Below are 23,868 nucleotides of genomic sequence, written 5' to 3'. Positions count from 1 at the left end.
GATGAGTTTTGGTACGAGGTTGTGCAGGGCTTTGTGTGCGTGGGTGAGGAGTCTGAAGGTGATCCTCTTGTTGACTGGGAGCCAGTGGAGTTTCTTCAGGTGTCCGGAGATGTGGTGGTGACGGGGTATGTTCAGGATGAGTCGTGCGGCAGCGTTCTGGATTCGTTGAAGTTTCCTCTGCAGCTTGATGGTGATGCCGGCGTACAGAGCGTTCCCATAGTCCAAGCGACTGGTGACGAGGGCGTGGGTGACGGTCTTCCTGGTGTCGGTGGGGATCCAGCGGAAGATCTTGCGGAGCATGCGGAGGGTGTTGAAGCATGCTGAGGTCACCGAGTTGACCTGTCTGGTCATGGAGAGGGAAGAGTCCAGGATGAAACCGAGGTTGCGTGCGTGGTCGGTGGGTTGGGGAGTGCTGCCTAGGGCGGGGGGCCACCAGGAGTCGTCCCAGGCGGTAGGTGTAGGGCCGAGGATGAGGACCTCTGTCTTCTCTGTATTCAGTTTAAGCCGGCTGTCTGTCATCCAGTTTGCTACTTCCTTCATGCCTTCGTGTAGTCTGGTTCAAAGCTGAGGTGGGGTTGTTGGTGAGGGATAGGATGAGCTGGGTGTCGTCTGCGTAGGATAGGAGGTCGAGTCCGTGTTTGCGTGCGATGTTCGCCAGGGGGGTCATGTAGATGTTGAAGAGGGTGGGGCTGAGGGAGGATCCCTGGGGGACGCCGCAGATGATCTCCGTAACTGTGGATCTGAAGGGGGGGAGGCGGACTCTCTGAGTTCTTCCGGAGAGGAAGGAGGTGATCCATTCCAGGGCCTTGCCTCTGATGCCGGCGTTGCTGAGGCGACGTATCAGGGTACGGTGGCAGACCGTGTCGAATGCTGCAGAGAGGTCCAGGAGTATGAGGGCCACGGTTTCTCCTTTGTCGGTCAGGGATCTGATGTCATCTGTGGCTGCGATGAGGGCGGTCTCGGTGCTGTGGTTAGCTCTGAAGCCGAACTGTGAGGGGTCGAGTGAGTCATTGGTTTCCAGGGCGGTGGTGAGTTGAGCGTTGACGATTTTCTCAATCACTTTGGCGGGGAACGGTAGGAGCGAGATGGGCCGGAAGTTTTTGAGTTTGGTGGGGTCTGCTGTTGGTTTCTTTAGGAGGGCGTTCAGTTCGGCGTGCTTCCAGTTCTCCGGGAAGGTGGCGGTGGAAAAAGATGTGTTGATGACGTCTCGGAGGTGGGGTGCGATGATGTTGTCGGCTTTGTTGAAGATGTTGTGCGGGCAGGGGTCGGATGGTGATCCTGAGTGGATGGAGTTCATGAAGCAGGTGGTTTCCTCAGTGGAGGTTGGGTTCCAGGTGTGGATGTTGGTGTTGTCGGTGGCGGGTTCCGGTGGAGGGCTCGTGTTGGTTGTGGTGAAGCTGTTGTAGATGTCGGTGATCTTGTGGTGGAAGAAGGCTGCGAGGGAGTCGCAGAAGTCCTGTGAGGGAGGGATGGAGTTGTTTTCGGCGTCGGGGTTGGAGAGCTCTTTGACGATGCCAAATAGTTCCTTGCTGTTGTGGGCGTTGCTGTCTAGTCTGTTCTGGAAGGCTGATTTTCGTGCTGCGCGGAGGAGTTGGTGGTGTTTGCGGGTGGCGTTTTTGAGGGCAGACATGTTCTCGTCGGTCTGGTTGAGGCGCCAAGTCTTCTCGAGGGTGCGGCATTCTTTTTTGGAGTCCTTGAGGTCGGGGGTAAACCAGGAATTTTTCTTGTGGCTGTTTCTGTTTGCTTGGGTCTTCAGGGGGGCCAGGAGGTTGGCGCAGTCTGAGATCCAGCTCGTGAGGTTGTTGGCGGCTTCGTTGGGGTCTGTAGTGCTGGTGGGTGGGTTCTGAGAGAGGGTCGATGCGAGTTGTTCCGAGGAGATTCGGTTCCACTGTCTTCTTGGTGGTTGTTGGGCGTGGTGGTGTACGTTGGTCTTCTTGAAACTGAAGTGGACACAGCTGTGGTCTGTCCAGGGGAGTACGGTGGTGTGGCTGAAAGAGATGTGTTTGCTGGAGGAGAAGATGGGGTCGAGCGTGTGTCCGGCGTAGTGGGTGGGGGTGTTGACTAGTTGTTTCAGTCTCAGGTTGGCGAGGTTGTCCAATAAGGCGGTGGTGTTGTTGTCGATGCGATTCTCCAGGTGGAAGTTGAGGTCCCCTAGGAGGATGTAGTTGGTGGACGGGAGTGCGTGTGGGCTGGTGAAGTCTGCGATGTCTTCGCTGAACTTTGTGTGTGGTCCTGGTGGTCTGTATATGAGGGTGCCTCTGAGGGTGGTCTTGGGGTCGCTGTTGATTGAGAAGTGGAGGTGCTCGGCGTCGGGCAGTGAGTTGTCGGTGTAGGTTGCGATGCGGATGGAGCTCTTGTGGGCGATGGCGATGCCTCCTCCGGTGCGGTTGGTGCGGTCTTTCCTGATGATTTTGTAGCCGTCGGGGATGGCTATGGCGATGTCGGGTGCCGAGGAGGGGTTCATCCAGGTCTCGGTGAGGAAGGCGATGTCTGGGTTTGTAGAGTCGATGAGGTTCCACAGTTCGATGGCGTGCCTGTGAACGGATCTGGTGTTGACCAGGATGCAGTCGAGGTTGTTTCCGGGCGAGTCGTTCCTGTTGGGTGTGGTGTGAGTTCGTAGGCAGGTGAAATGGCAGTTGTGGCAGGTGAAGGGTCTGAGGGTCCGCTTCGGGGTGGCGCGGCAGCAGCCCGGCGTGCGGCCGGGGTTGAGAGCGGTGAGGACGGCGGAGTTGTGGGTCAGGCGGGGGAGGTGGGGGTGTACATTTACTGTCAACGCCACACGTTTCTTTTCATAGTGGAAGGTTTTTCATTTTTCAGCAATGCAGTTAGCAGGTGCCTGATGGGCTACAGCACTGCAAGCTTCCCTGACATGCACAGACGTGTGTCAGCTTGGGTGGTAGCAATCAACACACGCACTCACCACACTAAAGCAACGGCCAAGGGATTCCAAATATATTCAAACACCATTTTGCACAGTGCATGCAATAGTCCAAGTTTCCCTCAAGCTGACCAGGCTCTCTCCCTTCACATAGCCAAAAGCTACAGAAAAGGTAGAAGCAATAGTACTGTAAAAATGGGACATCCCTCTTGACAAGGGAGTTGCAGGTAGCATTTGTACCAACATAATGGGTGGCCTGTGGCTATGATATGGGTTACAGGAAAGGGTTTTTAGGGAATACTTTTCAGAGTAAATCCTATATCTAGACAGGAAGTTGTGGAACCTGTGAGGAAAGACTGAGCCAGTCGCAGAAGGAGATGTGATTATAATACAGGGACCATAGACGTGGACCCAGTGCAGATCAGAACAGTGTGAAGGAAAAGCCTGGAGGAGGCCCTCTTTTTGAGGTGTACATGGGTCAGCTAACCCCATTACAAGACTGTAATAATCAAAGATCACAGTACTTTCCCAACATTAATGAAGATGTTTTCAACTAGCTTATAGTTGTGAGAACTTCAGCGCTACAATATCTTTTTGCACAGTTTAATTACAGGACACAGGACGTTTGTTAAAAGATCAATAAAGGGCCATGCTTTTCATTCTCAAATGAAGATTATCCAAGGACAGTCTGAACAGGCAACCATCCTAGGGCCATTGACATGAAACACTTTTAGCTCAAACTGCTTAACCAGCATGGCTGCCGTGATACTTCTCCCGAAGCCTGCACTTGCACATAAGATGATTAGTCTGACTTACGTTTAGGAAGAAGAAATAAAGAGCTTTCCTCGAGTGGCACTACACCAAAAAGCAAACCCAAAGAAAGCGCTCTTTAGTGAATTTGTATCCTAAGGAATCATACAATAACGAAGAACAAGCAGTCTGGGAATCATACCACCATAGGAGTTCTGAAGTTGACCTGTGTTCTTATCTGCACTGTGAAAGTAGCTGGGTCAGACATTAACGAATGTGAGGACAAGATCATGGCGCGTTACCTCTTACGCATCCATGCCAATCCTTATGCATCCATGTAAGTTTTATAGTTTGGATATGGTGTACAGATTTCAAAGGGGTTCCTTGCAAATGTGAAGTTGGTGTTCATTTGTGAGGCTAACTTGCAGCTAGTATTCTTATTAATTGGAAAACATGACAGTTTGTGGAGTAGAGCTAGTTGTATGTGGTAGTTCCACATGCTATATACTTAATAAGGTGAGATGCATTAAGCATACATGATCATTTGAGGGAAGAGGAAATGAGGAAGTACGAAATCAGATAGAATGGAAAATAGATTTTGGTAGCCAATGGAAACCGGGGATGCAGAGGAAGTGATGGATTCATGTGTCATCATATACATTTATGTTCCCAACAGATAGAACCCTGCAGACACTACCCAAGTAAAAGACGTGATGGAAGTGGATAACCCTTAGCTTGCAACGAATTACTAAGTGAAATACCACATGCTAAAGGACACACCTATAACCTTGCAACACATAACTAAGAAACAGAACCATGGATTAGGATACGCACTTACCCATGCAGCAATTTACTAACTGCAAGACCCCATGGAAGAGGTTGCCTCCTAAATTTGCAACAAGTAAGTAACGAATACAAGAGTCAATAGCTGAGGCTACACCCTTAACCTTGTAAACGAAATACGAATTGCAAAACCTCATGGAAGAGGATACACTCTTAACCGTTCAATAAATCTAATCAAATGTGGGTTATTAAACATTGATATTTACTGCTTTCTAAAATGTAAGGCCTTTATTTCTGAATACAAACCCTTACACAAGTACCTAGTATTATTGTTAAAATTGTAACTCTCAAACGCATTTTCAACACCTGATCTCTAGTATTTGCAAATGTTAGACAATGCTTAGCCATATTTAAAAAGTTAATACAAGACTCGGGTCCTGCAGAAAAAAACACCATACAAAATACCAGAACATGTACATGCCATGTTAGGCACAGTGCATGAAACTAAAAGGCACATGGTAACTGATGTGTTAGAATAACTGACTCCTGGGTGTTGCAGCAGAGCGAGGAGGTCAGAGATCAGCAAACATAACACCAACCAATGTGATCCACTTCCAAAGGTATCTCATAGTAACTTGTCAATTCTTGCAAGCAGAGGCAGCAGTTCACTGAGTAAGCACACTTCATAACCCAGCTTTAAATGATAAGGACTATTTTCCCATCTACCATACGCTGGAACAAACTTTGATAGCAGTTCTGCACCACAGCCAGTGTGGAATTTCAACCTTGGTGCGCCATGACCCAGCCACGTGTGATCCAATGAAAGAACACCTTGATATGAGAATCCAGGATCAATCTTTTTCACCTCCTGCCCTCCATAGAACTGGACATTCCTAACTTCATATCTAACTTGTTATTCTCTGTCACCACCCTCCTTCTGCTCTCGAGGCTGTCAAGAAATAGTTAGTTCTATTTACTAGCTGCTCACCTCTGAGAGTTTCATGAAACTTAAATATGGCAGGAGCTGACTTGCATTATTTGGTGGATATTTGGGCAGCAGTGTGGGTTCATGCGAGCCACCAACACCCAGAAAACAACATTTTAATGGCATTCTAATTATGTCTGAAAACGGAATTCCTCAAATTGTTCCATTTTGTGAGTGCTAGATGGTGGTGTTACGAGATTGTCCATGGGTATGCATCCTATTTTCCCTTGTTTGCAAAGTATATTCTAGTTCTGAGTGAGTTGTTGCACATTGCAAAATCCCATGGGACATACCGAACAAATAATGGCATGCAGTTTTATGTAATGATAGGACATCAATAATCGTGAAATAGGGAACCAGACATTTTATCCTCTTTGCAGAATCACTTTCTACCCCTTTGCCTTATATCCCCAAAGTGCCAGGGGCAGCTCTCAGTAACTGCATAAAAACAGTATTAGAAAAAAAAATCAAACATTTGCAATGGCAACCGGTTGGTATATATTCCTATATTACAGCCAAAATTGATAGTGCACAGCAGAAATTTTAATTTCTTTTGGTGTTGAACTAATATATGATATTATTACCAATTTTAACAGTTATTTTATCAACCTAGGAAAAATGAAAGGGTGAGTTGACTCTAGCAAGATGTGGACATGTGGGTCGATCTCTCATACATATACCTATGACACAAAGGCCCAGATTTAAAGTCCAATAGACGGAGTACAGACCATCATGGTGGTGAAGAACATTGGGTTCACCACCCTGATGGACTACGATCCACCAAATTTAGAGATCATGCTGGCCCAGCTTTCATATCCATACCTTGATATCTGTCAAGGTACAAACATTTCAGTGGATTGCCACCATCAGATTAGATGGCTGGTCACCAAACTTTGGACCTTTTTTTAATTTTAAAAACAATTAATGCCCCCTCCGTTTGGAGGGTGGGGGTCACTATTTGTTTTTATTCTGTCTCTCACTCCAGGACTTAATAGGAAAAAAGGACATCACGCTTACCACTATAAATAGGGAGGGCGGTGTAGTGCCCTTCCTCCTACTGCTGCTATTCTGTTGGGCCACCAGAGGAATCATTCCTTCAATGGAACAATTGGGAGTTCTGCTGACAGACAGCTGATGGTCTGTCCACCTCTAAATGAGTGAGGTGGGCACACCAAGGGTTTGGCAGGCAGAGTAATGCATCACGTTTGTGACAGAGTACCGTGTCTGCCAAATTCTAAATCTAGACCCTAGGTATCCTATCGGTTGATAAACTGGGGTGACAATGCTTTTGTAGATCTCTCTACATTGTGAGGGAACCATCAAAGATGTGGGAGAAGTGTGAATGTGGATTCATTTTGCATTGCCAATGACAGTTCAGGCAAAAAGGAATGTACCTTGTAGTTACACAAGTCAACGCTGGTGGAGTCGCCCTCGCTGCCTTCCCAAGACTTCAGGAGTGTAACACAGCAATTAGTGTCTCCTGCACATCTGCTTAATCATGCAGTTTATTGGATGAGGCATCTATGGAACATCCCCAGCCGAGCGGAGACAAAACAAGCCCAGTTACCGAAGTTGCTCATCTTAGCCTGAAGACGGGACTAGCAAGGGACTGGCTGCTGGGAGGTGGGGACAAGCATGCAACGGAACAGTGACGCTCCATCTGTCTGATGCATGTTAAGCACCTTAACATCAGTATGTTGGAGGACAGGGTGCTTGATGTTGCCCTGATAGCTTGTTTTGGGAAGGTGAGAGGAGAAGGCTTGCCGTATATTGCTGTTACACACAGCGTGGGCTAGTGCTCTGTGTGGGGGATGACCTAGTTTTAGACTAGGGTTATATAAATGGATGTAGATTTTGGGTAGCAGGATTATGTCACCTGATGCCCACAAACAAACTGAAAGTGTATGGATCCCCCTTTATAATACTGGCTTTGGAATAAACTTGTGTTTTTTCTGTTATGGAGAGAAAAGGATGCTAGAAACCTTTAAGTTCACATTCTGCCAGCAACAATAGTGGTGAGAATGTGGGAAGCACAATAAGTGGACTGAGTAAATGGGAAAACTGGGGAATGTCACTTCACTAACCTGCCTGTAAGGACGAAATGGGTCTCTGTGTGCAACACAGTTGTAGCTAATTAGGTCTTAAAAGCTGATTTGTAGCGTCATACTCCACCCAAGGCAGTGTTCCTACGCCATGTTCTCCTTCCTATTTAGCTGGCTGGACTGAAGTTAAAGTCCTCAGTGAGACTCAAGTATACCATCACTACACCCTGGCAACTTTACCTTCCAGTGTGTCACATGGTGGTAGAGTATTTGGAGCATATGCTAATGAGTTACAAAGCTGGGGCAGTTCCAAATTTTGAGAGTATGGGCTAATGTGGATTAGACAGGGATAAAAGCAGAAAGGAAAGAAGTGAAGGTGCAGACATGTGCCGATAACAGAGAAGTAGTTCAGAAAAAAAGAAATCTACATGTGTAGCAGTTGCTGGGGTGATTCACAGAAGCATTTATGAGTATGGGAAGCATTAATACAGGACTACCTTTTTATATACATCTATATGCCTTGGAGAATCACCCCGAAATGCCCAACTTCCTATTAGTAAATGACTGAAGATGGTACAGTTCTTTCTATTTTGTATTATTTGTATTACAATATTGCATTAATTGTCCCATTTTAGATGTTTGGGGCCAATTCAAATAAAGTAGTTGTAGATTAATACTATTTCTCATACTCAGAAATGCCTTTGTGAATCAGCCCTGTGTGTGCCTATAGCACGACTGGAGCCTCCCACTTGGTGTCTGTGGAGGAATCCTTTGCTTACTCAACCCATGCCTGTTTGTGTTCACATAATGACAAATAATGCAAGCCCAAGCCAAGTGGAAAATGAATCAGAAGAACCATCTGGAGACAATGTAGGGGCCCTCGCTCAATCCTTAGGAATAAACAGCAGGGCAAGGATGTTCACAGTAGGGGTGGTGGCTAAGCAACACAACCATCCAGAGTTCTAGATGGAGCTTTAGCAGAAGCCATCTGGGTAAGATAGTAGACAGGAAGCCATGTACTCATATTCACACAGACTAAGTGTGGGTGAAATTGAAATCGTGTCTGCCAGAGTAGCAAACTTTACACTTTGTGAAGCTTTGTGAACTTCCTAAAACTCTGCCTGTGGATGAAAATTATTGCACAGACATGATTCTGTGCAGGTCTCTTGGAAAGTTTTTGTGCAGCAAGGGAACGCTTCCACTAAATGTTGTTTACTGAGATTTTTCTGCCAAACCTAATTTAGCAAGTATTCTTTCTCAGAGGCAAGGCTTCAGGGGGTTTGGGAGAGTGGAAGTGTTACACTCCCCCTAATAAATGTATTTTGAGATAAATAGTTGGGTGCAGGTGTTTTCAGTCGGGTATGGTAAGGTGTCTGTCGGATTTCACTAGGAATTTTTATATAGACAGACGAAAACGCACACACACTCTCTCCCTCTCTCTGTTTGGAAGGACCTAAAAAATGTTGGTTATTCGACAAAATAATGCGCTTTCTCTTAGTACAGTACAACTATCAAGCCCGCTCCCTTTCCATTGCCTCTTAAGCCCCTCTCCGGCACCTAGTTTGTCTTATAACGCATTTTAACATCATGCGTCAGTGTGATTGTCAGAAAATCTGAAGCTAACACCCACTCCCCCAACCCAATTGTACTGACCAAGATAGGCCCCTTTTTTTCTTGCATATTAAACTTGGCTGCCTTTTTCATGAAAGCTTCTCGAGGATTTTGGATGAAAAACCTTGGCGTTTCGCTCTCAAGAAAACCTGAGTATTATATCCAAAGTGATACTATTTTCAAGAGTGAGGGGAGAGACATTCAGTCTCTCATTTCAACCATGGTGATATTATAGAGCGTGGGTAGAACATATTTAATTAGGACTATCTGGAAGATGTTAATGACTTCCAAATTCAAGAAAACACAGCGTGATTGCTAAGAAATAGCTGCAACTTTTGCGCTCAGTGAGCATGTGTCACTCAGAGGCATACGTTGCTTTGTCTCATTGTCTGAAGTTACAGAGCCAGAAAATGGTAGGGCATGGGGAAACAGCCAAAGCTAGCAAAGGGGAGCACTGATGGAGCAGGGAAAATGTTCAAATAACATCCCTGAGTCAAACTAGAATCTCGTGAGCACACAGACAGCACAGCACCTGATAAGAGGCAGCCACACTCCCAATCTATAGTACCCTAAACAGTGCTAGTCCAGCTCACGAGCACCAAAGTAAGCATGGATAAAGGGGCTAGAAGTAGACCTTGCTCAGGTGAAGCACCAAAGCTGGTACCAAACAGGGACACCAGCTACACAGGACAGAGTTCATAGAGGTTGTCCTGAACTCCTCCAGCAAAGGAGTCCAAGGCACACAATGATCACCCGAGAGTCAAACTTCTGGAGGAGAAGACCAGTTAAAAGTATATAATGGGAGTATAAAAGTGGCATATATATTTCCTGCAGGAGCCAAGCTCAGTTATATTCTGCAATTCTGAAACATTAAGATGTCTAAATTAGGGCTATAATGCCTCCTCAAACAGAACCATGCCACAGGATCATTTATGACTGTTGCCAAATGGATCTTCATGATGGCCTCAAAATGTTGCCAGGTGTCACTTTGGACAATGCTGATCATAATTTGTTTTACATGTTTGAATCATTGCAATTTATAGTCATTGGGAGGATGGGGCATGCCATTAAGTGAAGTACTATAATTCCTTACGTTTCAAACCCTGGTACAAAGCCAAAGTGACACAAGAAGAAAACTGAGCTCACACACAGAATGCCATCACACCACAATTCACAATGTGCAGATCAAAAGCTCGCTGGAAAGCAGAAATTACAGTGATTTTTTTTTTTATTCGCCATTTGCTGTAAATTTACAGAGCCCCACAACTTGGAATCAGTCAATCCGCATTTTTTAAAAGCATGCTACTCACCCATAGGCTCTCATGGCGCTGTGGGGTAGGTCCTCGAGATTCAGTCAAAGAGCCAGGTCTTAAGGTCCTTCCTGAATTGAGGTAGCGATAGCGACCGCCTGAGGTGGGGAGGCAGGGTGTTCCAGCATTCTGCCACAAGGTAGGTGAAGGATTTCCCTCCCACTGAGGACTTACCTATGCGGGGTACGGTGGCGAGTGACTGCTGGGAGGAGCAGAGAGGTCTGGCAGGGGAGTAAAAGGTGACGCAGTGGGTGAGGTAGCTGGGTCCTATGTTATGGAGAGCCCTGTTAGCGTGTATGAGGAGCTTGAAGTTAATCCTTTTTGTCGATGGGGAGCCAGTGGATCTCTCTCAGGTGTCCTGTGATGTGTGATGTGTGGATGTTCAGGATGAGTCTGGTGGAGGCGTTCTGGATTTGTTATAGCTTGCTCAGGTTCTTCTTGGTGGTTCTGGCATAGGGGGCATTGCTGTAGTCATCTGCTTGTGATCAGTGCATGTGTCATGGTCTTGCGGCAGTTGCTGGGGATCCATCTGAAGATCTAACGAAGCAGCACAGGCTTTAAGAACGGGAGATGCAGCTTGCTCACCAAAATTCAAGATGACTCCTCATAGGGGGCATTGGCTCAGTGAGCCTAGTTCTTTTACATGATACCTCAGACCTCACACTGCTTTCCATCCAGATGACCCGGTGGCCATGGTAGCAAAAATGGGCATTCCCAGATTGTGGAAATCTTCAACAGTATTGACCCTGCGCACTCGGTTGGATGATACGAGTGAAATGGCGGCTTTTGAGAAAATTATTTGTACATTGAATGATAAAAAGATGACTCTTTCAAAGGAAAAAAATCATGGCATTTTTTGAAGCTTGTTTCATCCAGTTAATTATATTTCTATCCTTTCTACTATTTACATATTAAACAGAATATTATTTTAGATTAATTATTTGGGCGATTGTAAATGAACTTAGATTTTTCTTGCTTACTATGTAAACCATGATCCTACTAAAAGAAGGAAAAGCTGTTCAATGAGTATTCTGACCCCATAGAAGTCTCAGATGGAAGGATTGCTTCATTTGCCATTACAAATAAGGTTATACATTTCTCCTTCTAATAATACTACAAAGTATACAATCTGCTTCTTATAGTAAACCACCTGTTAATAAAAACGCCAAAAAGGGCAGGGTCCATTAAACAGACCTGTCATTTCCTACCAATAATCTCTCTTGTCTCACCCCACATCACTCCTGCATCATTTCCAGTGCATATTTTTTAATTGTCTGATAAACAATAGGGCAGTATGTTCATTTTTTTTTTTAACTTTCTGCAGCTTAAACCTGGGGATACTATGAAAAGGTATTTTTTTAATGTATGTTTTAAAACTAAAAGATAGAAGGAATACTTCATTTAATCTCAGCTCAGGCTGCATTCCATTCCATTCACCTACTGTGTCACTCTAGACAAATAAGAGCCATATACAAAGCAGCCTTGGCCCTACTCCAGTAGGAACAGTTCAGCCTTTCAGCCTGATTAGGGCCTCATAAGCGAGGTGTTGGGTGAGTCTTCTGTCACAGTAAGCACAGGACCCATGTCTGGATTAGCTCTTCTTTTGAAATAAACAACAAAGTGCTTGTGTCAATGTCAACCACAGGCAATTGATAGGGCCATATTCCAGTACATCTTTTTTCAGCTATTGTTCCTTCTGGACAGAGGATAGCCATATGCAAATCAAGCTTAGTCCCCTGCTGCAGTAGGAACAGCTCAGCCCAAACTGCCAGGCCAGGGAGGAACATAAGTAACACGTAGACTAGTTTCAGCCTACTTAGGCCTCATCGATAAGTTAAAGCCTTAGCCCTGCGACACAGAACACCCAGAGCTTATGTCTAGGTACACCTGTCTCACTTAGAGCCTCTATTGCAACAAACAATAAAGTGATGGAAGGAATTCTATCATTAATCTCAGCCACTGGCAATTGATTGGGCCACTTTCAAGGCCACCATTTTTCATCAGCTGGAACCCAAAGAAACCTCCAATGAAGACGTATCACAGAAAACCTAATAGTACATTACACAATTTAAACACAAGGGCTCTACAGAGAGAAGCATCTTATGTGACATAGCTTTTTTCGACACCTTCAAACAAAAACCCAAGTGCCCTACTAATCTCTACTGTCAAGGTGTGGGGTAGAGTGACTCATTTTTATTAAAAAAAAATATATATATCATAATATGAGGGAGACAATCTGATGCAGCATCAACTCCACTCTTAACTCAAAGTTCAAAGCCATCACCCTTCCACACAACTTCAACAATTTTTTTAGAAAACTATGTGAATGTTCACACGCTAATTAAAACACACAAACCAATCCTTCAGTGTCCTGATATTCTAAAGGCCTTTCTGACAACAAATGATCCACCCAGATACAGGAAAGAAAATGGAAGTAAAGCAGAATGCCCAATAATCACAAGATACTGCAATAATTCTGCACAACATGCAGGCAGGTCATCATATCAGCGAAAGGATAGTATAATACTAACACTATCAATTAAGACACCAACAGAAGCATACCACTTTTCAATACAATCAGGCACTGCATCAGTCCCCTGACAGATCCACCTTTTCCTCACTCCACAGATATTTGCAATGCCAGATTGTGGAAGAATGTAGTATACTGCATGTTATGTCCCTGCAATAAAGCATATATTGGTCAAACAAGCCAAGACATATGTAATCGTATCAGCCAACATAAATCCAGAATAAGATGTTATATATTGACAGCTCCACTTGTCAGAGATTTTTTTACAAACGACACAAAATCTAATATGGAATGGACAGTTCTGAGACCGATAAAGATGGAACTGAGAGATCTTTATTACAACAAGAAGCCTTTCACATCGAGAAATGACAGACACGGCGCTAAATGAAACATCACAAATTGTTTTTCAGACCATTGACTTGTTGATCAGGACTGCTTTCATGAGTGCTCTTTCAAAGTCTATGGCATTTTAGCAAATTTTAGAGAAATTGTGCAGCACAATGCATTGTTTAACTCCAAGTTTTCAAACTTTATTGGTAGAGAACCACCCTTGAGGAAGCTTCACTTGCTATGCTCTTTCACGTCAATTCAGGTTCGTTATTAAACCTTTCCACTTTCATAGATCACCAGCCACCACCAAGTTTTTGCACCGTTTACTAGACCACGGTGTGTTTGCACCCTTTTGGTTCATTTTTGTCAGCTATGTAAGGGATTCATCTCTTGAATGAACGAGCAGAATAATATTCGCTATGATGAGCTAATATTAAACATCAACTACCTGATCTAATCATCTTGGGGCTATTTTCCTTTTATTTATGTTTTTGCAGTTTGATATGGTTTAAGGATTTTCCCGGTATCGCAACATATTGAGCCAAGGCCAGACTAGAACATGGTCAGCAGGTCACTCTGTTTGCACCTCTCCTCGCCTGCCGTATGCTCTTGAGTTCTTTTCTTCATCTGGCGTCAGGGCACCACTAGGAACCCAAAGCAGCGCAGGCAATTCTGTCGAAAGTGTGAACCACTGCGGCCTCCAGTGTCAAAAGCCGCAGTGGTTCACACTTTCACACAAAACCGGCCCCCACCTCTGCACATCCGGATCCCCACCCTTCCAGACTCCTGGGCAAACGCCCAATGCCGGCTACGGCCAGTCCGGCCCTGTCTGTCATTAAATATCCATCAAATTTAAGCATTTTTTTAAAATTAAAAAGCCCGAACACAAATGGACTTTTACATTTTCAAATTAGCACCTCAGAACTTTGAACTGCATTTTCAATTTTTTAATTCAGATAGCTTTGCCGCCAAGTAAAAATGATTCAGGTCCACGTGCAACTAAATGTTACCCTCTCATTTCCGTAACTGAACATCCGGGTTCGTGATAGCAAAGCGTTACGAGCCATCCTAATGGCTGCACCTGCGCAGGGGGCTCCGTGTTATCGGCTCCCGTCACCTTTCTGCTAATTCCACGCCTTGCAGGACTTTAATTATATTTCAGTGTGTGTTTAGAGAATCAAATGCATTATAAAGGATCATAACTTACTGTGATTGCTTCCACTACAGGAAAAACTCATAGGCAGGTACAATTCTAACAAGGAAAAATACACGGTCCATTTAGTGCTAGAAACAGAACTAATTTATTCTGGGAATTTACGCCATTTTGTGTGAGGGGTGGGGCTTGGAGGTATCCAAGTTTTGAGAGACAGAGAAGGGGCACAGGGGCCATAGCTAATATGTCATGGCGACAGGTAGCTAATGGTCCCCCAACATGAGAAGTACCTGAGGAATCCATCATGTCATCACTACATTAGTAAAGGCATATCTGCCATACGTTTAACATGACTTTACTGTACTAGCACGTCTCTTAGCCGGCCTGCAATACTCATAATAGGAAGTAGCAACAATTAACAGAGCGAGAATATGTGTAAGGATCAGTGGGAGCAGTTCTGAGCAGAGCCGCTGTATACTTACAATGGATGTCCTAGCATGTCTGCTATAGTAACAAGCATTAGCAAAGACAATAGGTCTGGGTGTAGCTGCCAGCCTTTTGGCTTTGTTAGGGCTTGTGTTTCGTGTCATGTTTTTTTAAAACTTTGCGGTTGGGAAAGCTGCCAGGCCTTCGTCAATCTAAAAAGAAAAACGAGTAAAATCTAAAATAATTTTTGGCCTGAAAAAACACATATTGCTGTAGAAGTCCCTTGCATTTAAGGAAACGTCTATGTCATACACAGTAAGTTTAGCCAAAGACTGAAATAGACCGATCCATTGGTGCATGTTGTATGCTGTGGCGGGCCGTAGAAAAATGTGAATGACAATAACTGACCACTGAAGGAAGTCAGCTAGTTAAAACCCTAAAAGTATATTATACAAACTAAACTATAGTAAAATAAAAAAGTCCGGGCTTAAGCTAGACCTAAAAACGGGCAGTACCCACACTTTTTAGCAGGGCGTGGAGTTGTCACAATGGGAGAGCAGCTTGGGATCTTTGCCCTGCATTTTTAATGGTCGACCGCTCCTGCTAAAAAATAAATGTATACAACAAAAAATAAAAGCAGGCCAAGCCTGCAGATTCTAAATGGGGTAACTGGTGAAGCCTTGCCAGTAAGTGGTGACAATTGCTGTCTTTTGTATTTCCTGAAGAGCACTTTTTTCTATTCACAATGTAAAAACCAGACTGAGACCCCCCCAGTAACTTTATGACTCAGGCCCTGGCAAATCATTTCCTCGGCCGGATAGGGCTGCTATCCTGTTAATGGATAGCACCAGCACTTATAAGCAGCAGTGCTATGTAGTTATGAAGCACAGTTTCAAGGGTACCATACTTGGGATAACAATAACTGGTAAATTGCAATGTTTTTTTTTTAAATAAAACTTTACCTTGTCACTTGCATTCTCACCCAACTATAACGTCACTCTGTGTTATACGATTCCTACAAACCAAGTAGGACTGTGTATCTGGTCAACATAAACATCAGGATATAGGGACTCAGTCCGCCTATACGACCAGGAAAGTTGACATGATTCCTAGCTAGCTCACAGTACCCTATCTGAACCCCTAAACATACTGTGGTACCAGATGCTATCTGCAACCTTAAAAATAACTACTTAGATTCCCTAAGAAAATGATAGTAACATATCTACCCTTTCGTTGTCACACTGTATACCCAAGATGAGACACAAGAATGGTATAAAAATGTATTTTCAAGCATTTATTGCAACAATTGTATTCTTGCATACAAGATATGAGCTGCGAGTATTAGGCAAATGAGACAAAGCATAGTAACCAGCAAAACGAAAATGGTGAAAAAGTTAAACAGTTCAACCATGATAATGTTATCATGTTGGGACTCTACTATCTGTTACTACCTACACTTTTGAGAGCATAGTGGGAGTACCTTTTGCCAGATCAATGGGATAGTCTAACGCCCCATACCTAGGTAAGATGTACTGGGAGCCGGTCTGGTGTAGTGTAGGCTATCACCCGGGATGGGTGCAGGCAGAGAAGCCGGTAGGACGGCAGAGGCTTTGGAACTTGGATGGGACCAGGGCACCCATGGCTAATTTTTGTTTTTTATTTAGTCCTGGGGGACAGGGGCTCCAGGGCAATGTAATGGCTCAGGGATAGGGGCCACGAACTCCCTTTCCCTTTAAATGATGATGCAGCCTCTGAGGATGAGGTGCCCAGGTCCATGTAATGGCTTGGGGAGGAGGCTGTACACCTCCTCCCCTCAAATAATACTGCTCCGACCACCCAGCCTGGGCCCACGGGGAGCAGAGGGGGTTTGAAATTAAAAAGGACAGGAGCGCACCATTAAAAAAAAAAAATATTTTACAGCAGATCCACAGTACTGCTAAACAAGAATTACGTTTTTGGCACCTGTTGGGGCCTCTGGGACCTCCCCCCAACCATGCCAAGAGGGAGTGGGTATCCCTACCCTGCCTCTTATATTTTGTAACCTTTTTTTAAGGACAGAGGACTGAATCCCTGAGTCCTAAACTAGCTATCGCAGTATCTTTTTTAATATTGTGGCAGGCAATCAGATCTTATCTTTTGATCTGTTAGGTCCACACGTTTTAGAACCCTAATTTCTCTAAAAGTACTGAACAGATTCACACCAAATCACTAAAAGCACACTTTCTGGACCAAGATCTTGTTTTCTCTCCCAAATTTGGTGTTATTCCATTCTCCGGTTCTGGCTGTAGGCGTGTCTAATTTTCCAACAGAAAAATGTATTGGGGATAGTTTGTTTTGGAACCTCCTTTTTTTGTCAGCCCCTGCATGACGGAAAGGAAAGCCTTGTAGCTTTCCAGAAAGAAGCTGAAATGGAAGAACAGTTTATTTTTGGAACGTTTCATTATGATTTGTCTAACAGCACCAAAGATAATAGAAACATTTTTTTTTTCCCTATCTATATATCTATCTATCTCTCTCTCTCTCTCTCTCTATATATATATATGTATATATATATACAGGGAGTGCAGAATTATTAGGCAAATGAGTATTTTGACCACATCAACCTCTTTATGCATGTTGTCTTACTCCAAGCTGTATAGGCTCGAAAGCCTACTACCAATTAAGCATATTAGGTGATGTGCATCTCTGTAATGAGAAGGGGTGTGGTCTAATGACATCAACACCCTATATCAGGTGTGCATAATTATTAGGCAACTTCCTTTCCTTCGGCAAAATGGGTCAAAAGAAGGACTTGACAGGCTCAGAAAAGTCAAAAATAGTGAGATATCTTGCAGAGGGATGCAGCACTCTTAAAATTGCAAAGCTTCTGAAGCGTGATCATCGAACAATCAAGCGTTTCATTCAAAATAGTCAACAGGGTCGCAAGAAGCGTGTGGAAAAACCAAGGCGCAAAATAACTGCCCATGAACTGAGAAAAGTCAAGCGTGCAGCTGCCACGATGCCACTTGCCACCAGTTTGGCCATATTTCAGAGCTGCAACATCACTGGAGTGGCCAAAAGCACAAGGTGTGCAATACTCAGAGACATGGCCAAGGTAAGAAAGGCTGAAAGACGACCACCACTGAACAAGACACACAAGCTGAAACGTCAAGACTGGGCCAAGAAATATCTCAAGACTGATTTTTGTAAGGTTTTATGGACTGATGAAATGAGAGTGAGTCTTGATGGGCCAGATGGATGGGCCCGTGGCTGGATTGGTAAAGGGCAGAGAGCTCCAGTCCGACTCAGACGCCAGCAAGGTGGAGGTGGAGTACTGGTTTGGGCTGGTATCATCAAAGATGAGCTTGTGGAGCCTTTTCGGGTTGAGGATGGAGTCAAGCTCAACTCCCAGTCCTACTGCCAGTTCCTGGAAGACACCTTCTTCAAGCAGTGGTACAGGAAGAAGTCTGCATCCTTCAAGAAAAACATGATTTTCATGTAGGACAATGCTCCATCACACGCGTCCAAGTACTCCACAGCGTGGCTGGCAAGAGAGGGTATAAAAGAAGGAAATCTAATGACATGGCCTCCTTGTTCACCTGATCTGAACCCCATTGAGAACCTGTGGTCCATCATCAAATGTGAGATTTACAAGGAGGGAAAACAGTACACCTCTCTGAACAGTGTCTGGGAGGCTGTGGTTGCTGCTGCACGCAATGTTGATGGTGAACAGATCAAAATACTGACAGAATCCATGGATGGCAGGCTTTTGAGTGTCCTTGCAAAGAAAGGTGGCTATATTGGTCACTGATTTGTTTTTGTTTTGTTTTTGAATGTCAGAAATGTATATTTGTGAATGTTGAGATGTGATATTGGTTTCACTGGTAATAATAAATAATTGAAATGGGTATATATTTTTTTTTGTTGAGTTGCCTAATAATTATGCACAGTAATAGTCACCTGCACACACAGATATCCCCCTAACATAGCTAAAACTAAAAACAAACTAAAAACTACTTCCAAAAATATTCAGCTTTGATATTAATGAGTTTTTTGGGTTCATTGAGAACATGGTTGTTGTTCAATAATAAAATTAATCCTCAAAAATACAACTTGCCTAATAATTCTGCACTCCCTGTATATATATATATATATATATATAAATTACCTTTTTAGGTAGTTTTTATTATTATATTAGTAGGAGGCATATTGTTTTTTTTTTTTTAAAGAAAAGCCCACAAATCGCTGAGTCTTTCTTCTAACATTTTTTGTCAAGAAAATGCAATAAAAGGTTACAGGAACGTTATAGTTAGGCTCACATTTTAAATGTACCAAACCATAGGCATTCACCTGTTATAGTTAGTTATCTCAAATATATATGTGTATAAACACACACACACACACACACACACACATATGTATATACACACACAAACATTTAAATACCCTAGTGTGCAGTGCTGTTACCCTTGCTACATCAGAGCTCTCCCTAGGTGTCCCCATATGTGCTGCTATCCCTCACAGCCCAGCTGTGCCCCGGTGGCCAGAACGTGCAGCTATTCTGCACAGTACAGCTGCGTAGAGTTGTCCCTGGGTGTTCGCACATGCAGTTATTGCTCAACACCGAGCTACGTAGAGCTGTCCCTGGATGTCCTGTCCGTGCATATTTGTAAATTGTTGCATAGTATTGAGTTGTGTGTGTGTGAGTAATAAATGTACTTATACTTTATCAAAAGAAAAAGCACAGACTGGACAATCATTTATTGAGGGTCATGCTTGTGTGCTCATGAATGGGGATTACTAGCCCACACCACCTCCCTTGAGTAAGCCTTGGACTGCTCTGCAACACTACCCTATGAGAGTCAAGCGCTTCAATGGGGTGTTTGGTTCCTAGTGGCGGTCGCTTGCGGACCCATTACTTGTGCAGGCCACACAACTAATGACCCACCTTCCAACAACAGGGAACTATCGCTCACGGCCAAGCGGTCCTTCATGGCCCAGCTGTGCAGCACTGTCCCCGGATGTCCCATACATACAGCTATCCCTCACGGCACAGCTTTGCAGATCTGTCCCTGCTGTTTCGTACATGGAACTATCCTTCACGGCCAAGCCGTGCAGATCTGTCCCCAGGTGTCCCATACATACAGCTATCCTTCACGGCCCAGCTGTGCAGTGCTGTCCCCCATGTCCCGTACATGCAGCTATCCTTCACGGCCTAGCTGTGTACCACTGTTCCCGGGTGTCTCATACATAGAGCTATCCCTCACGGCACAGCTGTGCAGTGCTGTCTCCCGTGTCCCATACATAGAGCAATCCCTCTCAGCCCAGCTGTGCAGTGCTGTCCCCCGTGTACCGTATGTGCAGCTATCCTTCATGGCCTAGCTGTGCAGTGCTGTCCCCCGTGTCCCGTATGTGCAGCACGGCACAGCTGTGCAGATCTGTCCCTGCTGTTCCGTTCTTGGAACTATCCCTCACGGCCCAGCTGTGCAGTGCTGTTCCCCGTTTCCTGTACGTGCAGCTATACTTCACGGACCAGATGTGCAGGACTGTCCCCGGGTGTCTCATACATACAGTTATATCTTACGGCCCAGCTGTTTTAGAGCTGTTGTCCGCGTCTCATAGGGCCCACGCGCACAGCTGACAACTCTTGCTCCTCTTGCAGTGCATGGCCATCCTTGCTCCCCCAGCCCTGCACTCACGCGCAGTTACATGCTATGATGCGCTCCCCTCTTCTTGCTCTCTCGCGATGCGCGCTTTCTCAAGCTGGGAGTAGCATCTGTGCTGCAAGATCTGAAGCTGGCGTCTTCGATTCGCTTTTAAGTGTGATCTTAACTGCAGTCTTTAAGATACTCTGCCAAACGCCAGGGGGAAGCAGACAGACATTGAGGCACAGCCGGTAGGAATGAAACCGGAAGAAAGGCTGCGGGCTGCCAAGCTGCAGAAAGAGCTGCTGGCATACCGTACACATACCCTTTCTCTGCAGCAGGAACCCCATTCCACAGAGGGCTGCCAGTCGAGGCCTGCCGTGACCTTCACAGCCAGTGCGGACCCAGTGCGGACCACCGCTCGCCGCTCAGCCCGTGCATCTGTTTACTGACCTGCAATATTCAGTGCTCGGATCACACCGGTGCCATCAAAGCACCCGTTCTTTCTTCACCTTCCCGGCGAAACAGATTCACGTTTGTGGTTCACAGACAAAGCTAAAAGTCCTTTTTAGTAGGCAGAGAACAATACCCAGCTTCGTCAATATAAGTGTGTCCGCACCCGAATTTCCGCTGCTTTTCCAGTACTGTAGACACACAGCGTCGTCTCCGGTCTCTACCTCGGTTCCTGGCTGCGGTTGCTCTGATATTCCAGCACTGAAAAGCCTACAAGCAGCTATACCGACATACCTCAAACCCAGGCTGCCGTACAGCGCTATACTTCAGTACGGGGAGTATACACAATTCAACCAATGCATCTCGCTTGCCAGCTGTGGTATCATGCTGTTCCTTCACTGATGCTCTGTACACCTCTAGAAAGTAATTCATTCCGGACAGGCTGTACCCCTCAAATCAAATCAAATCATTAACATTTATAAAGCGCGCTACTCACCCGTGCGGGTCTCAAGGCGCTAGGGGAAAAAGGGGGGTTATCGCTGCTCGAACAGCCAGGTCTTTAGGAGTCTCCGGAAAGCGGAGTGGTCCTAGGTGGTCCTGAGGCTGGTGGGAAGGGAGTTCCAGGTCTTGGCCGCCACTATTACCCCTACTATTCAAGTACTGGGATCGCTGTACATAGCTCTAACAATGTATCTCAATCCAAACCGGCAGTTACAAATATTTCACCTGCCCACAGCTTCTGTACCGGAATTAATCAACTAAGCAATATCGACCCCTGACCAGCAGTATCCCCTGTTCTTCCAGTACCGGAGGCCACGGGCGTCATTTAGGGGTTGCCAGGGGTCGTAGCTGTGTCCCCTGGCCTCAGAGGTGGCAAAATCAGTACTAGCAACGCAGGCTCAGCTCGTCCTTATGGACGTTGGTTGGGGCCCCAATTTCTTTGTTTTCTGACAATTTTTTAAATAACTGTAATTGTGAATAATATTGTATTATTCACTATTATTGTAATGAAGAATGGATTAAAGGTAGATGGAATATGACCCTGCCTTGGCAGCTGAGGTAAGTAAAACATGCTTTTAAATGGAAGTTGTGCACATGCTTGCAAGAGAGTGTGTTTATATGAGAGTGTGTGTATGTGCGAATGTGTGTGTGTGTATGCGTAAGGATATGTGTGTGATTGATAGTAAAGGTTAAATGGCATATGATGTCACTGCTACCCCTGATATTCTAGTGAACTGACATTCATGCCAGGGGCACAAGACGCATCTCAGTCAAGGCGCATCAGTCCTGGCCTGCCCGTCTGTCCGAGTGATGACAGTAGCACACAATCCTCTGCCAATGTACTTCGTTTTGGACAATGGGCAAGCATAGGGTGACCAGAAATAAAAACCGGGACATTTCACTAAAACAGAAGGACTGCGACTTTTCAACAGCCGCGGGGCACAGAATGACAGAGCGCATCAACCTAGAATAACACACGGGGCCCTGAGAAAATAAAGTGCAATTTTTACACTAACTATCACACCTCTTAATTAAATTGCTTTATCAGAAGAGCTGGTAACTATTCCTGATTTGGAACATATAAAAACATGCCTCCTGTTTTCAGTCCACCCTCTCTGAAAACCGGGACACGGGCCAAATGTGTTGAAATCAGCAGCTGAAAAACCGGGACTGTCCCGGCAACTCCGGGTCGCCAGGACAACCTAGGCAAACAATCTCTGCCATAGCTATAATTTTAATTAAACGCGAAGCTCTGATGGTACCTCCACCCTGGATTGCTACTACTACCACCCAATGCTGGGACAGACACAACTCTTGAACTTGTTATGAACGGCAGCCATATCAGGTGCACTTTTGTAATCCTTATTAGACAGTGACATCTTGTGCGGTGGGTGTGCTAGATGCTGGGCTGGTCACTATATGCTGGGCTGGTCGGTGAACAGCGTTCTCCTTCGCACTGCAATTGTTCAAATTTAACTTCATTTAGTGAATGTAACTATTATAAATGTTCCTTAACTCCGATGATGTTCTTTAAGAAATAATTTATTAGCAAGATGAATTAACAACAGCCTCCAGCCACAACCGTTAGCGAGCATTTCTCCTCACAGCTGTCAACTGTCACAGGAACAGTTATAGAATGCTGGTAGGAACCAACTGGGAAGACAAGGGGAAAATGGGGAGGAATGGAATGTTACACTTGGATCCCTATGGGCAGGTGGGTACACAATGAAAGTAGGTGGAAAATAGAGAATGTACATTTTATACAAAACATTACTTATGATAAATTACAACAGTAAGTTATTGCCCTTGTGCTATTGGGGGTGATCCTTTCCTCTGGGGCCTTAATCGGATTGAATCTCGTCTGGAAGTCTCCCGCAGAAGGCTGTCAGTGCCATCTGCAGGTGCCCCTGCGACTGAAGTCCGCCCCTGATGCCACCAGACAGACACAAGTTTCCAGCGTTTCTTTCAGGCACACGCAGTTGTAACCACCACAGCCCGGGGGCGGTCTGTGCGTTTAATTCGCTATCTGTGCTGTGGTAAATGTCCCTGAAACTGATACTCGCGCCCTTACGACTCCTGTGTAAAATAAAAATAAAAGTCACTAGTCTTCAAAGGTGTGCACCCAAGTGATGATTCCTGTCAAGCCCGGGCGTGGCTTTGAAGCACGTGATTATTGTAGTATTAGGGCCCTCATGCTACTAAAGGAATGACACAGACACCGCATTGTGATTAGTATGACTGGTGACCTCTATGATGGATGGGTGTGGGGTGATTGTGAAAGCCAGCCCTCAGCAGAGTGGCTGCTGGAAACACTAGACCGAGTCCAGCCAGACTCTACATCCCTCTCAGACTTTATTTCAAAGAAACTAACAAGTTGGGAGAGAAACAAACACTAGAAAAACACCACTGAATCTCTTCAGGTGTTTCGCCGGACATGCTGCATGGACAGGTAAAGCTGGGGGTAATCAAAATCACCGCATGCCTCCGTATTT

The 23,868-nt window shown here is 45.1% G+C and overlaps 1 protein-coding gene across 15 annotated transcripts in view; it reads right to left on the bottom strand.

Annotated features, from left to right (window-relative positions):
* LINGO1 (leucine rich repeat and Ig domain containing 1) overlaps window positions 1–23,868 on the bottom strand; it is a 3,157,620-nt gene that overhangs the window by 2,416,403 nt on the left and 717,349 nt on the right. The gene's annotated exons all lie outside the window — the stretch shown is intronic.

This window comes from Pleurodeles waltl, chromosome 3_1 (genome assembly GCF_031143425.1).
Source record: "Pleurodeles waltl isolate 20211129_DDA chromosome 3_1, aPleWal1.hap1.20221129, whole genome shotgun sequence".
NCBI lineage: Eukaryota > Metazoa > Chordata > Amphibia > Caudata > Salamandridae > Pleurodeles > Pleurodeles waltl.
The sequence above is the reverse complement of the archived record's forward strand: the minus strand, read 5'-3'. Positions and strand labels throughout refer to the sequence as shown.